Source organism: Canis lupus, chromosome 17, assembly GCF_003254725.2.
Source record: "Canis lupus dingo isolate Sandy chromosome 17, ASM325472v2, whole genome shotgun sequence".
NCBI lineage: Eukaryota > Metazoa > Chordata > Mammalia > Carnivora > Canidae > Canis > Canis lupus.
The window spans coordinates 57,490,144-57,505,230 of record NC_064259.1 but is presented as its reverse complement, the minus strand read 5'-3'; the positions used below and the strand labels follow the sequence as shown (position 1 = coordinate 57,505,230).

Here is a 15,087-nt window from a genome sequence, read left to right as displayed (position 1 = left end):
TATCCACACACAAGAATGAACAATGAGAACTATGCTGAGATATACTTTTAGAAAGAGATGGGATCTGTGGTGTCAGCACAAGGGTAGACAGCTATTGAGAGTGGCTGCTGAGGGGTGGTCCCCATCAGTGGTGACCTTCAGGGAGACGAGGCAGCCTTGTGTATCAGTGGCTCCCAAGGTTCCTTGATCCCCACCACGTTCCAATTCTGTTATTGCAACTGCAGACCGTTACCTAGAATGCTGGGTGCTCCCCCTGCCATTCCAATCGGAGTCTGAGCGAGGGGCATTGCCTTCAGCTCTCAGCTCTGGCATCAGAGCTTGTTGTTGTGGTTACCGACTCTCGAGTACTCTGGGGTGTTGCCCAAATTGTTGCCAATAGTAAGTAAAGAATTCCTGTATCCTCACCCCTCAGGCCTGATTAAACTTACTTGATTTCACTTGTTTTTAACCCATCCTGTGTTTGGGTTTCTTCTCCCCAGTCCCCAGCTCTACCTCGTCTGCCACTGGTCACCATGGCAGCGCCTCTTGGCCCTCAGTCTGATCCAAGGGCAGAAATCAGCCTCCTGGAAATCAACCAGATTGAGAGGGAACCTGGGCACAGGCTCTGCTTCCTAAGCCCACAGAGGCCACCATTTGATACCCAGTGGTAAGGTTGAGGGTGTCTCAGGGAATTTCAGACAATCTGTGCTGCCTCCATCTATCTCTCCCGAAGCTGGGCAAACTTCAGTGAAGCAGGATGGCGAGCAGGTCAAGTTCTGGGCCAAGAAACACGTGGCCAAATGAGGATGAGGGTGAGTGGGAGAGACCACGGCCCCAGTAACCCCCCAAGCTAGAGTGGGGGGTAGGCCCTCCCCCACAGTCAGCCTGAAATGGGGAGCTCAGCTGCCTGGTCTTAGGAGGGGGCTGCAGGGATGTAATGAATCCTGATGCTCTGAGCCCTAATTTTTGTCATGTTCTCACAACTGGCTTTCAGTACAGCAACGGGAAGGAAAATGAAAAAAGATTGATGCAGGGAAAGGTGATAATTGAAGCCTGCTATTTAGGAAAGTGAAGAGTTCCTGAGCTTTCAGGAAAGCACAAGCAAAGTTTTGTTAACATCTCTCCTAACACGGGATCCTGGGTGGCGCAGCGGTTTGGCGCCTGCCTTTGGCCCAGGGCGCGGTCCTGGAGACCCAGGATCAAATCCCACGTCGGGCTCCCGGTGCATGGAGCCTGCTTCTCCCTCTGCCTGTGTCTCTGCCTCTCTCTCTCTCTCACTGTGTGCCTATCATAAATAAATAAAAGTTTAAAAAAAATTAAAAAAAAAAAACCTCTCTCCTAATACGAATCACAAAATTGTGGGAAACCTGTTGTGAAGATGATGAAAACAGATATCACTTGAGAGCTTGGAGTGGAGGTACCTCAATACAGGGGTGAGGAGCAAGGTCTCTGGGCCAGCCTTCCCGGGTTATTACTGTTGTGGCACCTACTTCTTCGAATCACAGTACTGAGTAACTTCTTGAAAAGCTCTTAGAGCAGAGCCTGGCACTGTGTAAACCCTGTTCATAATTCTACTGCTTCTAATCACAAACTTTATTAGGATTTGGACATATTCCTTTCAGTTCCTTCTGGCTTTATGCATTATACTTCACACAAGTGCATCTGGATGAATTTTTACCCTCGGCATACTTGTTCAACAGAGAAATCCCAGCTCAGGGGACCCATCAGTCCTGTCGTCCTAGGGGCCTACTTCCTGTCCCTGCTCAGTGTCTACTTAAGAGGCTGCAAGGCTTGCTAGAATGGCCATGATCAGGGTCGCTGTGAGCGGATGTGAATTTTGACTCTACCAAATACCAGTTACTCACCGTGTCTAGTCACTGCCTGTGGCTCGGGGCTGTTCCTTCCTCGGCTCTAAAACGGGGACTAATCACACACCCCGTAGTTGGGAGGCTGAGGAAGGAGGCGTGGAGCTCCCACTGCAGAGCCTGGCTGCCGGGGTTACATTTGTCCTGGGCTGGACCCTGCCCCGTCCCTTGAAGGCAGCGAGCACAGCAGCATGTCCAGCTTTCCACTGAGGCAGGCATCTCTGTTTCTCAGGGTGTAAAGAGCTCACCGACATCATCGGACCCGTGCTGGGGGACAAGCTGCAGTTGGAGGAGGGGAAGCGGACAGAAGTGTTCGCTGAGCAGCTCAGGTAAGGAGGGCTCCATGTGGGAGGCTGGAGGGAAGCTGAGGGCATCTCTGACTTGGGGCAGCAACGGGCCTGGGCCAGGAGAAGGGCAGAAACGGTCATGGCAGGCACGTTACACAAATAGTTGTAACACCATTAAGGCCACAGTAATTGGTAGATTATGGACTCCTGTGACTCAGAGCCCCAGCTTCTCTTTTTAAAAAACATGTCAACGTCATCAAATTCAAGTGGACAGTTCATGGCATTTAGCACGTTCACGATGTTGTGAGTTCGCCCCCTCATTTCTGTCTGACACCGTCACGACCTTCCTGACCACAGCGTGTCATCCCTTCTTTTAGAACACACGGTCATCTTAACCCCGCCGTTCTCCTGAGCTTGCCAGTTCCCGCCAGCTGATTACGTGATTACGTTCATGCTTCTGTGTGTGGAGCCATGTCCATTCAGTGCATGATGCACTGTATGTGGTTTTTCCAGAAATTGAGTGTGCCCTAAGTGAGAAGCTCAAGGGACGTCTCTCTGATGTGTGTTTAGGAAGACACCTGGCTTTTTACAGACAGAGAAGTAATAAGGGATGTCAAGGAGGCTCACAGGAGCGCCCTCTGATAGAGGAGGCCTTGTTTTACCTTCTTTCTCTGCCACAGGCAGATCGCCACACACATGCCCAAATTCGGCTTCCAGGACTCCTTGGGGAAGTTCTCCCAGAAGTCTCCACAAAAGCTCTTCTAATCTTTGCTTCAACTCTGCATTTACAAATTTTCTCTGTCCCACCCTAGGCAATGTCATATCCTAATTAAAGATCATGCTAAAGAGCTGACCCGGTTGTATCAAAAGTTACGGGGAGGGACAGATATTTCTGAACGCCTCAATGAGCACCTCGAGGACCGCCTCACCCACCATGACCCTGAGCATTCTCGAGGGCAGGGTTTCCAAGAGCAGCTGCCTGAGGGAGGCAGGCTGGCCAAGCGCCTTGCCCGAAAGCTCAGTTCAGGTAAGGCGGCCGCAGGCCCTGATTGCACTAGGCCGCTCCAAGGTCCTGGGCTCACAGGAGACTCCCCACCTGCCCTTACACTGTTTGCAGCAGCTGTCCTTATGAATTTAGGGACACATAAGCCCACTGTGTGTCTAGTGCTGATGTGGGACATAGTTGACAGGACATTTCTGAATTTATTTGCAGAAAATTATGACGATGAGGAGGATGAAGAAAAACAAGAAACACTCACCCCCAGGTGACCATGAGTATTCAGGCACCGGTAATGTGTGGGTAAAAATGGACAGGGCAAGGATGCCTGGGTGGCTCAGTGGTTTGGCGTGATCCCGCTGTCCCGGGATCGAGTTCTGCACTGGGCTCCCCACGGGGAGCCTGCTTCTCTCTCTGCCTGTTTCTCTGCCTCTCTTTCTGTGTCTCTCATGAATAAATAAATAGCATCTTTTTTAAAAAAAAATGCACAGGGCCTCCGAAAGGACTCTAAGTGAAGTCTAGAGAGTCTCGCGTGCCAGATGCAAGAAGCAAAACTAGACATGGAAACAATGGATGGCCCCGTTAACTTGGTCGTCTGTTGTCTCTGTGGTACTTGTAAGATCAAGATGAATTCACTAGCCTTAAGATGCCCTGTAGCTACAAAATACCCATTCTTTCCTCTAAATGAACACGAGGAAGAGGTGCATATCTATTTCCTACACAATTCTCTAAGGTCCTTGGTGGGCAGGTGAGTAGCAAAGGAATTGGTAAGCAGACAACCGGCAAAATGAAAAACCAAGAGAAGCACTTAACCCAAACTTGCAGTGTCATGTGACACTATTATTACCATGGTGCCTAGAAGGCACAAATTTCTCCAGTCTGCGAGGACTCCAGAGCTGTAGCCGCCTGATCAATCTATGTTAAAGCCCACACAACCCAGGCATGTGGTGGTTGCCCCTGGCCTGGTCTCCATCTCTGCTTCACGTTGGGACTGTACCATACTGGGATGGCTGGCTCTCATTCCTAGTCAGTCCCTCGGTGACCGGTGCACTGAGTATCTGCTGCTGCTGCTCTGCCATCCCTTGGCAGCCACACTCTGTCTCTTACTGGATGGATCGCTTCTTCCCTCTCAAGGCAATGCCCCCCTCACCGCCCCCGCTACGCTTCTTGTGACCACTCCCTGTAACTCCACTCAAAACCACTTAGGAAACCATGGTGTGGGATCCTCTTGGTCCGATCTTCTGTCATTCCTGTCCTACCTCCCACAGCCTGGAGCAGCAGGAAATTGAAAAGAAGGGGATCCTCCAGGACCCACCGGATGAATGTGTTTTGACTCCTTCAATTCTCCAAGACGGGAGTGAGAGCCACCAGGCTTCATAATGATTATTGGGAGGAAGAAGACCAAGGCCAGATATGCCCCCAGGTAACTCTGAAGAATCGTGGGCTTTAATTTGGTGGTGACATCTGGTGATCTCGGATCCAGGGAAATCTAGACAGTGCTACACGTACCTGTTTCACCCATTCAGACACCCACACAATGATCCGCTAGCCCTGTTCTCTGTTTCACTATGGTACTCGTACAGGCCCCTTTGTTGATCCTTCTCAAATGTGGGAAAATAGAGTTCACTGATGCAGGATGCTAAGCAATCACAGGATGTCTTGCACTCTCACAGTCTCTCTTTGTGTTGGGTCCAGCCCGAGATGCCCATCTGTCTCTGCCAGTTTGTCATTACAACATTGGCAAGAACTCATGGCAAAGACAGTATTTAGGAAAAAATTCATGCCTCAGTATTTAGGGAAGTAGGCCTTGGACACAGGAGCTTTCTAGGAATCTACCATGCTGCCGGAGCCTGGGGTTCTGATGGTGCTTTCTGTCACTTTCAACAAAATGTTTGCAAACGTCTTGGTGCTGGTTTTATTGTTTTCTGAGTGTTCTGTATGTGGTAACTGTTGTGCACTGGGTGGTTCAAACTCCTTCCCCATAAGCTCCCATTCTGCTGTGAGCACTTCCCTGATCTATCCCCAGCGCATCCACACTCTGGCCCCAGATGGAGGCAGACTGGTTCATGTCCCTTTATGGGGACTTCCCATTTGTTTTCTATCACCACTCCCTCCTCCCTACCACCAAGACCAGCTGGGACTCCCTGTTGACTCAACCTTCTTCTTGCATCTTCCAGTACTCCCTGGAACACGAGGCTCCACAGGGAGCTGCCAGTGGCAGAAGAGAATGAAGTCCCACAGGACTCACTGGATGAATCTTATTGGACTCCTTCAGTGGCCATGACCTGCCAGACGCCTGCAGGCCTTATACAAGTGCCTCATTCACATCTGATAAGCAGGAACTCTTCTTGGGTCTTGATGTGGACGGTAAGTACTCCCATTGTGAGGGCCAGAAAGTTCCTGGGGAGGCCCCAGAGAGCCTCTCTGCTTTCTATCCAACCACCTAAATAGGCTGAGAGATGCAAGCTTGCCAACAGGCCTTGTAGACTCATACTGGTTTTTTTGAACTCTGCTCCTGGATTTAATTTTAAAAACACTGGGGCACCCAGGTGGCTCTGTTGGTTAAGTGTCCAACTCTTGATCTCAGCTCAGGTCTTGATCTCAGGGTTGTGAGGCAAGTCCCATGTTGGGCTCCACACTGGGTATGGAGCCTCCTTAAATAAGAAAAGGCATCATATGGGTCAGACAACTTCTCTTTCCTTCTGTCCCAGACTACCCTCTGCCGCCTGCGCCCTCACTATTGTGCAGTGCAGGCATTGGTACCAAGACAGGAGAGAGGAGAAATGAGGGAAAAAGGCAAAAACCCAGCCGCCACTATGTCACCTGGAGACACCTGGGTAACAGACCTCTTTCTTTTATCAACTAGAGTCTTCTGCTACTCATGAAATTCTATTGCCAGTTGCGTTGCTTCCTATAATCTCTCCTGCTGTCCACACAGGTTTGCAGTCAGCTCCATATTTGCACCATCTATTATATTTTTGCTGATCCCAAAGATTTGCTCCTGAGCTGCCCTCTGTAGCATTTAGATAGAAGATCCTGAGCACCCAGCCCTGCCTGTACCCTGTGGTTTCAGTGAAGCTAAGGCTCTAGCTCTGGTTTTTCATCCCCATGGATTGAGTACTTTGCACCCTCTGTGCAGCATCACTGATTTTTCCACGTGTGGATATGGTTTCAGTCAGGTATCTACTCTCTGTGCACCATGTTGTGTAAATGATCAGTGGCCTGTGCACCTAGGGTGGGTATTGGCCTCAGCACAGGCGATCCCCTCTCCATAATCTTCAGAAAAGTGCTGCCTGCTGAGCAAGACCCCCTTGGGGGCCCTGTCACACAAGCGTGCAGAGTAAAACCCATTTCCCATTTGTTCCCTCTCGGGCTATTTTTTGGACTTCCCTTCTGGGAGAGTATTTGGATTGTTAGTAGAATTTCTTTGCTCTTCAGATCACCCGAGGGCCCACATGGCAAGGAGGAGGCACGGCTCCGACTGAAGCTGACCTGCTCTGGCGTGAGGGTGTTGCAAGTGTCTGGTTAGCCCCCTTTCTGAGAACACATACTCCCTTCACAGTGGAAACCTGAGTGTGTTTGATCACGGAGTGCTGCCCACACCTCCCTGAAGGGTGTGTGATGCTGGGACTGGGTGCTTTGTGCCCTCCCTGAAGACCCACAGAGTCTGACCCTGGAGCACTTCTGGCCCTGGAATCTCCTAAGGGACTCAGACCTCTGCTACATTCCTTACAGCTGTCAGCGCCTCCTCCGGGTGGCAATAGAACATACAGGTGGGTGGGTGGAAGGGCAGTCAAAAATTGTACATGAGAAAGTTCCAAAGGCTCCAGAGCCAAGAAAGGTGCTTCTGACTTGGTCCATGGTACTTTTTCCCAAGTCCCTTTTCTAGTGGTACCTGAAGCCTCAAGGCCAAACGTCTTCCGTTGTTCTGTTATCTTTCGGGTACACACTGACATCTGCTTCTCCCCGTGCCCCCAGGCCTCTCTAGAATGTTTTCTGTAGGCTATAGGACGAACGTTACAGGATAATAAGCATGAGTTCCTGCGCACATCTAAAGGCCCTCTGGAGTCAAGGGGGTGATTTTCGCTTCTGGGACTTCGCAGCCTGGGCACCTGCCGTCCCAGCGTTCCCAGGCACAGACATAATGGTGACATCTTCACACACATGATATCTGCCTTTGTGCCCGCTCCCAGGGTGATCTCACAGACGGGCGGGGACGTCAGAAATGGGTGTTCTGGGAGTGCTCAGCTACGGAACACTGGGGTTTATCCCATTGACATCTCTTCTTGCTTCAGCTCCCATGCAGGTGCCCTGTCACCGGGGGCTATTGAGGGGAAACTTGACTTTCCTAAGGGCAGAGGTGCAAACTTCAAGAGCACAGCCACAGCCCAGCACCAAGGAGGCCAATTCTCTGCAGTTGCAGCTGGGCCAGCAGTTGGATCGTGGTGACAACAGAGCCAGGCTCGACCTCTCCCCCACCATCTGGAGCCTGGCAGCCAAGATGGGTTCTGGGGACCAAAGGCCACTCTCCCAAGGTGAGAGGGAAGGGAAGTAGGAAGCTCTAGTCTCTATGTTGAACTCACAGGCTTGTGGCTGGAGGCAACAATGGGGGTAGGTCAAATCTCACGATGCTCCAATACAGGGAGTGAGCAAGAGCCTGGTGTTTAGTATCCATTCTGCCCCGTGTCCAGGGGCTCTTTAACGGGACAAGCCATTCATCTTCTTATGTATTTTCCCTTCAGTACCTTCATCTGAAACCCCTGACAATGGTGTCCGATCCATCGAAGTTGGAGCGCGATACAACATTATTTTTAGGGGGCCTGATCCAACAACCACTGCTTGATAACATCTCTGAATTTGTAATGTCTAATTCTTGTGTCTCTGTGGTGCTTTAATGCTTGGGAAATGGTTTCATGGCATTGTTACACGTGGGGTGGAGCAATTTTCCCCCGGCTCCACTTTGGCTGGACCCCATCTTCCCTGGCTTTCTCAGAGGCTCGTGTGCCAATTTTTCTCCTCTTCCACATCTTCAAGCCAATTTTCCCTGTTAAGCTTTCACAGCCACAGTGGAAATAGAGACTCACAACACAATCTCTTGTTTATTTTTTTCTTTTTCTAAAGAAATAAGGGGCCACCCTCTTAGATAAAGTGCACACGTCACTCTCTTCTCTCATCTTCCCTCCAGCTCATCATCTCCTCTCATCTCCATCGCCTCCTCCCCAGACTCCTGCTCATAGGATCCACCTCTGTTCAGATTTCCTTAAGACCGAACTTTTCAACCCTCCCCTGGGTCATGGTGTCTTTACCCTCCCTCCCTTTACGTGTCCCTTCCTGGAGCCTGGGGTGTCCCGGGGCTCCCCTGTCAGGCTCAGAACTCATCTGAGAAATGAGGTGATCCAGTACCCACGTGGAGGTAACAAAAGGAGCAGCACTGTCTCACCAGGGAGAGGCCCGAGAGAAAGAGCTCAGTGAGTGTTTGAGGAAGCACAGCTTTGACAAGGGCCTTAGAAACTGAGGTACTTATTGTCTTCTCCCTCTAGCTTCTCTGTCACCTCTCCTTGGCTCCCACAGTCCTGGCCCTGACTCCACCTGCTGGCTTAGTCCCTCTCTCTATGACTCACTTTCCACAGAGACCTGAGCAGGAAACCAGGGTCCATGCCAGATTTTTTTTGTCCATTCTGGCTTTCATAACAAAAATGCCCAGACAGGTTGGCTTATTAACGTCAGAAATTAATATCTCACTGTTCTGGAGGCTGAGTAGAGCCACAATCCAACAGGTGCACATTCAGTGCCTGGTGACACTTCCTGCTTGGTTCACAGGTGGCTGCTTCTAGTTATGTCCTCACTGGGTGGAGAGGTGAGGAAGCTCTGTGGGGTCTCTTTTATAGGGTAGGAATCCCTTTAATGGGGGGCTCTGCCTCCCACGGGTTCACTCCACAACACCATCATAGTAGGGATCACGTTGCAACATATGAATTGGGGGCAGATACATTCTATCATTCTATAGGCAGATGGTTTTACTCTGTGTTGTTCCCACTTCCTCCACCTCGTAATTCTTCCTCGATGTTTAAAGGCTCACCTGTTTCTTGCAAAAGTTTTTCTCATTCTTCTTGAATTTGTGTATTTTTTCCAATTTCAACTGCCAAGAAGGGGGTCTTACAATATTCTGTTGCATGTCCCCCAGCCCCTATGTAATCATTTACTCATTAAGTACATACGGACATACAGATACACACATTTATATCTTATGGCACAACAGATGGGTATTTGGTGTGTATATTATACATAATGCACGTATATGAAATATATGTTGAGGCATGTTGGAGAGATTCCCTAGCTTTCTCATTCCTTGTTGCTTCCCAAAGCTTCCCTTCAACTTTGACTTGGGTGAGATCTCTACAATATCCTCTCTAATAGTGCAGACTCTTTCCAGCATGATTTCCTTGCCTTTGTCTCTTCTCCGTAACTCTTTGTTTTTACCAATGCTGTTTTTCCCCATTTCACTTTCATCCATTGCGAGCCTATTGACCTCCTGGCCCTCTTGGTAGGGTAAAAAAGATGAACAAAACAGGAAATAATCAAAATGTGTCCATTGGCTTCTCCTCACTCGTGAACATTCCGATGGCCTCTCTCGTCCTGCCCACTGGCCTTCTTTGACGTCTTACTGGTGGGGGCTCAGAAAGATCCTGAATGACAACGGATCCTGTTGATGTGCTTTTATTTTCAGAGCTGGGTTTGGATGCATCCGTGGGCATGACAAACCACACTCTCAAGCTGGAAGGTGAAACTGCTGAGGGCTCGGTGGCCAGTCAGTGTGAGTGTCAAGTCTTTGACCCCATGAAGGCCCCAGGTGTCACGAAACACAAGATTATCAAGAGGAAACTGCAGTTCATTCAGGGGCAACTTGCATGCAGATTTCCCGCCTTCAAGCTTAGGGCGCAGAGGTAATCACATCTGTGCTGTTGGGGCATGGGTTCCAATTGCTCTTCTTCAGATTACAGCTCCATCCTCTCCACCACTGTTCGTGCTCTTCCTCCTGTGTTCGCTCCCATAGCTGGTGCTTCTTTTGTTTGCTCTTATCTCTGTTTCCCACAAGGGCTGCCGCCCTGCCGGCCCTTCCATCTCCATCACCTGGTTGCATCTGAACTCTGCTGTGTTCCTGCTGGGGCTGTCCTGAGGTGCCCTCTCCCCTCTCCTCATGACAAGGGGGCAGCAGGCCCCATGGGCCTCCTCAGCAGAGCAGCATCATCTACACATGTCACCAAACACGCAACAGTCTGCCGGAAATCACACAGTTTCTTGGCTTCTTTGCCATCACCACCACCCCCTCACCCCCCAGCCCCCCCCCCCGACCCCGCTTCCACAACTCCATGGCCTCTTTCTCCCAGGAGCATTGTCTTAATGAGCCATTGCACGAGGATTCTCCTCCTGGGTCTTTCAGGGAATCTGACCTCGGATGACACTTAACCCTCATCTTCTCCATGTGAATAAGAAGTATGAAAACAGAAGAGAAAGATCCCCCAGGACAAAAACTAAATGAGAACCTGAGTCATGGCTGGGAGTGCCACACTCGGCGGCCTGGAGTCAGGTTTCTCCTCAGCCTCAGATGAGAAAGGAAGTCCCGTCTGGGGCTTCCGGGAACTTTGTGTCCCCCACCTTAGGGGGGACATGGTAGTTGGCATCAGGTGGAGGACAGGAATGGCACTTTTCTAGAGAGACATCGGCCAAAGGTAGAAGCTAATGCCAGGTTTCCAAAAGGAATAGAACATGAGGTGCTTAGGCATCAAGACGTCTCCCCTTTTCGCGGTCATCACCATGTCTCCACGCTCAGTAGGAATCAGCGAAAAGGTAACTGGGTTGAATTTCAGGCAAGAGAACATACTAGAGCATTGTACTGAATTCACTTCGGGCTGCTTTTGGAAGAGCCGGGGAGATGCACAAGAATCGAGTCCAACAGAGAAAGAAAGTCATTCATGGCAGGTTGTCAGAAAGAAGACCAACATTCTTAGGGACAGTGTCCTCCTGGTGGAAGAGATGAGGTCGAGAAAACACTGGTGTGAATTAGGGTAGCTTAGCGAATACTTCTAAATCAATCATGCTAAGATAAAAGAAACACTGAGTCAGCTGTGAACTAACACGAGTGCCTTCTCCCAGTACCTTAACATTCTGATTTCAAGATTGTGAGGTGGAATTTGGGTAACAGGATTTTTTAAAAGCTCCACTAGTATGCTCCTAGAAATTAGAAGGGCCATGGATCCAGTAGGGTCTCCGTGAGCAGTATAGAAGGGTCCCGTGTGGCTTCTACTTCCTAGAAAAGCTGTTTATCAGCCATTGACGGAATCGGCATTCCTCCCTCAACACCGCAGCCTAGAGAAAGCAGAGGAAAAAGATACGCAGAGGAACTAGATGGATGATCTCTCTTTTGGATCTTAGTCTCCCACAAATTTTATAATATGGGATACAGGAGGAATAAAACCCTGCATAGGAACCCAGTGTCCAACATAGAATCTCTTCCCTGATCAAAAATAAAGGAATTTAGTGCTTTCTTTCCTCCTCTGACATTGAAAACGCCAATTCACTAGTCACTAAGTGGATTTGAAAGCCCCCGTCAGAGTCACTGCAGCTTGCAACAAAATATTTTAATCAAAGTTTGTGCTTATACAAAATCTCAGTAGGGAATTTTAGGTCTCATTCTCCTGTGTTAATCCACTTGCAGGCCCTTCTGCACACCAGTGTAAACACTGAGAAACTTTCTTACTTAGGGAAAGTTTGGAAAAGAAGGGATGACAATCTAGGGAGCTAAATAAAACTAATGCTTTTTCATTTTCATTTCAGAATTTGGTGAGTCCATCTACGGAGGATATTCCTGGAAATGCCCTAAGTTCTATCCTGTGGGACATTACCTTCAGAGAATGTTGGTGGACCTGAGTGAAAATGAGTAGGGCCATGGCTACATGCCCTGATCTTTTTGTTAATTCCCCTTGAGTCTCTCCTTCTTGGGATCCTCCCTCAGCCCCTTTGGGCGTCTTCCTGTCAGGCCACGTGACCAACAGCATCTACTGCTTGCACACACCTCCAGAACTGAGGCTTTCTTCTCCCTTCCCCCACATGTTTGGGCAGGGCCTGAGCCTGTGTCTCGTCTCAGTCTCCAGGGTTTTCAGGAACAGGTCACATGGCTCGGGCAGTCCTTAGCCTCTTGGACCACATCTCCTCATCTGCACATGGCAGAACTGAACTTGGGGACATTCTGAGGCCCCTTCCGGCTCTCACATTCTAGGACTCCTTCTATAGCCTGGCCTCCTCCTCAGAAGACTGGGACAAGGGTGAGAAGGGGGAGTGTTTGTCTGCCAAGGGTCCCCTCCTTCCTATGGCAGACTGTTTGTGAATATGTGTGTTAGGTGCTGAGTGCCCCCCTCCCTGGGAAGCAAGAGAAAGCCACCACTTGGCTTCTGCTGAAGCAGGTTCAAGCATGAAGTGGCTGCTGAGGAGGAGATAGTCAGGATCTGGCAAAAGTTCACAGCAGCCTTGAGCTTGGGTTCACCAGGTTCCTTCTGGGTGGAGCACAGGGGTCCCTGCAACACAGGCCTCTGTAAGTTTAGTGAGGTGTCACTTCTGACCTGTGGCTCCTACTCTCCAGCTCGGCCTGCTTGTGGGTCCCCCGTCAGCTTCTTCTCTGCACAGGAGCTCAGCTTGCTCCTGGCCTCCGTGACCACGTAGCCACCCCTCCAGGCTCAGCTATCAGCAGCATCTGACAAAGACTCACATTCCATTTCTCTCTCTCTCTCTCTCTCTCTCTCTCTGCCAGATACCAAGTACCTCAGGAAATAGGAGAAGAGATTCCTCATGTGAATGAAATCCTACCATAGAACCCCATCATTTTCCACTTGATAAAAAGAAATCTAAAACAGTGCAGCAAGGAAAAGCCCCAACAGAGCACGGAAGGGATCCTTTGCTGAGAATCAACATCACAACCACAAGCCACTCTGTGATTTTGACTGCAAAACACGGTTTGACGAGAGAAATTCTAGCCCTTCAGCCTCCACTCGTGATAAATCGCCAAGGAGACCAATGCCTGACTGGATCACGTGCAGGTTTGAGAGACCTTAAGTCTTGCTCCTCTCAATTCCATCCCGCGATGAACCCGAGGACTCGGGAGCAACGTGGAAAAAGAGCACGTGTCAAACTGGACATTCTGGGCCAACAGATGGGCTGCGCTAGGAGCAGACAGCATTAACTGTGCAGTGTTCCGGCCGCAAAGGGTTAGCCTGAATTTGAGCACAAGGTAGGCATCAGTCAACTTCAGGATGTAGACCATCGAACAAGACGCCTGTCTTTCTTCAAACAGTCATTGTCACCACAAATAAGAGACGACAAAAAGGAGAAGAGATCTTTTGGGTTCCAAAGGACTAAAAAAGTGTGTCACTGTTTAGTCCTTTCAAGCCCAAGACATCTCCTCACCTTTAGGTGGCTGTCTCTGGTGGTGGTGACATTTCCTTGTTTGTAGGGGACAGGTCAGATATCCGTCTAAATGGTCTACATCCTGAAGTTGTCTGATCCTGATTAGGATCAGGAAATTAAATTCCTCCTGATTAAATTCAGCCTAACCCTTTCGCCAGGGCACTCCATAGTTAAGGCTCTGTGTGTCCCAGCTCAGCCCACCCGGAGACCGAGAGCGCCAGTTTGCCCGTCACCGTTCTTGCAAGAGCAGCATGGGTCACGTGCTATGGAGGGGCCCGAAGATCTGTTCACAGGAACACATGGTTTTCTCTCTAAAACTAGTAATGTGGTGAGTGGAGCTCTGAGAATGTATGAAGATCCTTTTCTGCAAAGTTTTTCTCTGAAATGTTGTCATCCTGTGATGATCCCTGTGGTGTGTCATCACCGCATCCGTGTGTGTACATTGGAAGGATTCTAGCTTTATCATTCCTGTACAACGTGTATTGGCTGGCATTGTGCCGTGGAACACACTCCCTCCCCGCTCTACATCATTAGAGTTTTGGTTTTGGCGATCACTGTGGCCTTGTGAATTTTTGTATTCGATGCTCTAATCCCTCACTCTCCTGGTTGATTTGGTGGATATGGATATAAAGTGATGTAAATATTCTGGGATTTCATCATATTTAATGCAAAGTCTCCATCTCTTGTAGGCTATACTTACTCGATGGGGAAAAAATTCTGACCATGTTCCTCTCTCTGTGGTATTTTCTGTTTTCTGTGAGTGCACATATGTCGGCCTACATGTGCCTTTGGTGTTTAGGAAGCTTGTCATAGGCAGGGCCGAACATTGCACCAACCGTTCTTGGACACGTTGGGTTCCGTATTAATTTGTCATCCTTTTCACATCCAGTCTCTAAGCTTTAAGTGATCTCTCAACCTCAAAGTTTTGACATTACTCTGTTTTCTCTTTTCTTCTGTCTTAACCTGCACTCTTATTGTATTGTTTCCACCCAGTAAACAGATGCCATTTACATCCTATTTTTCTCACCTGCTCCATTTCCAGATTTTTGTTTCAGATCCACACTTAAGTTTATTTAATGGTCACCATCTGTTCGAAAGTCAAAATGTCCCCAGTCCTCTCTCCTTGGGTGAAATCTTTAAATGACTCCTAGTGATGGAATGGGGACTCCCTGAGTGTTGCTGGAATTAAAATTTTTTAAAATTGAAGAACAATTTTTAAAAGATGAAACATTGCTTTGTAGATTTCATTGACTTGCCTTCATGTCATTGGTCTGTGGTTGTCTTCCTCTACCCAAACATGGGCAGTTCAAGGTCATGGGTCAGTGGTGCTTGATGTCCACGGTGGATGTGTCCGTGCTGTTGAGTGACATAGAAGCTGAGGTTGAGAAGGCAGGGGAAAGTGATGCCCTGAAGCACCTCCTCACTTCTTCAGCATATGTTCCCACCTACTACGTCTTATGAGCCAGAGACTTAGGAGGTCCCTGAGGAAGGGGCCCTGATC

General features: G+C 49.2%; 2 long non-coding RNA genes across 2 annotated transcripts; one reads left to right on the top strand and one right to left on the bottom strand.

Moving 5' to 3' along the window:
- Positions 1-263: 263 nt before the first annotated feature.
- On the top strand, positions 264-2,382 carry LOC125752788 (uncharacterized). Its single transcript, XR_007403099.1, has 3 exons — positions 264-378; positions 480-791; positions 2,077-2,382. It is a non-coding gene; the product is annotated as an uncharacterized LOC125752788 (long non-coding RNA).
- Positions 2,383-3,611: 1,229 nt separating this feature from the next.
- On the bottom strand, positions 3,612-7,151 carry LOC125752789 (uncharacterized). The gene is made up of 2 exons (XR_007403100.1): positions 7,024-7,151; positions 3,612-5,782 (listed from the first exon to the last, which is right to left on the bottom strand). It is a non-coding gene; the product is annotated as an uncharacterized LOC125752789 (long non-coding RNA).
- Between the last annotated feature and the right edge of the window lie 7,936 nt (positions 7,152-15,087).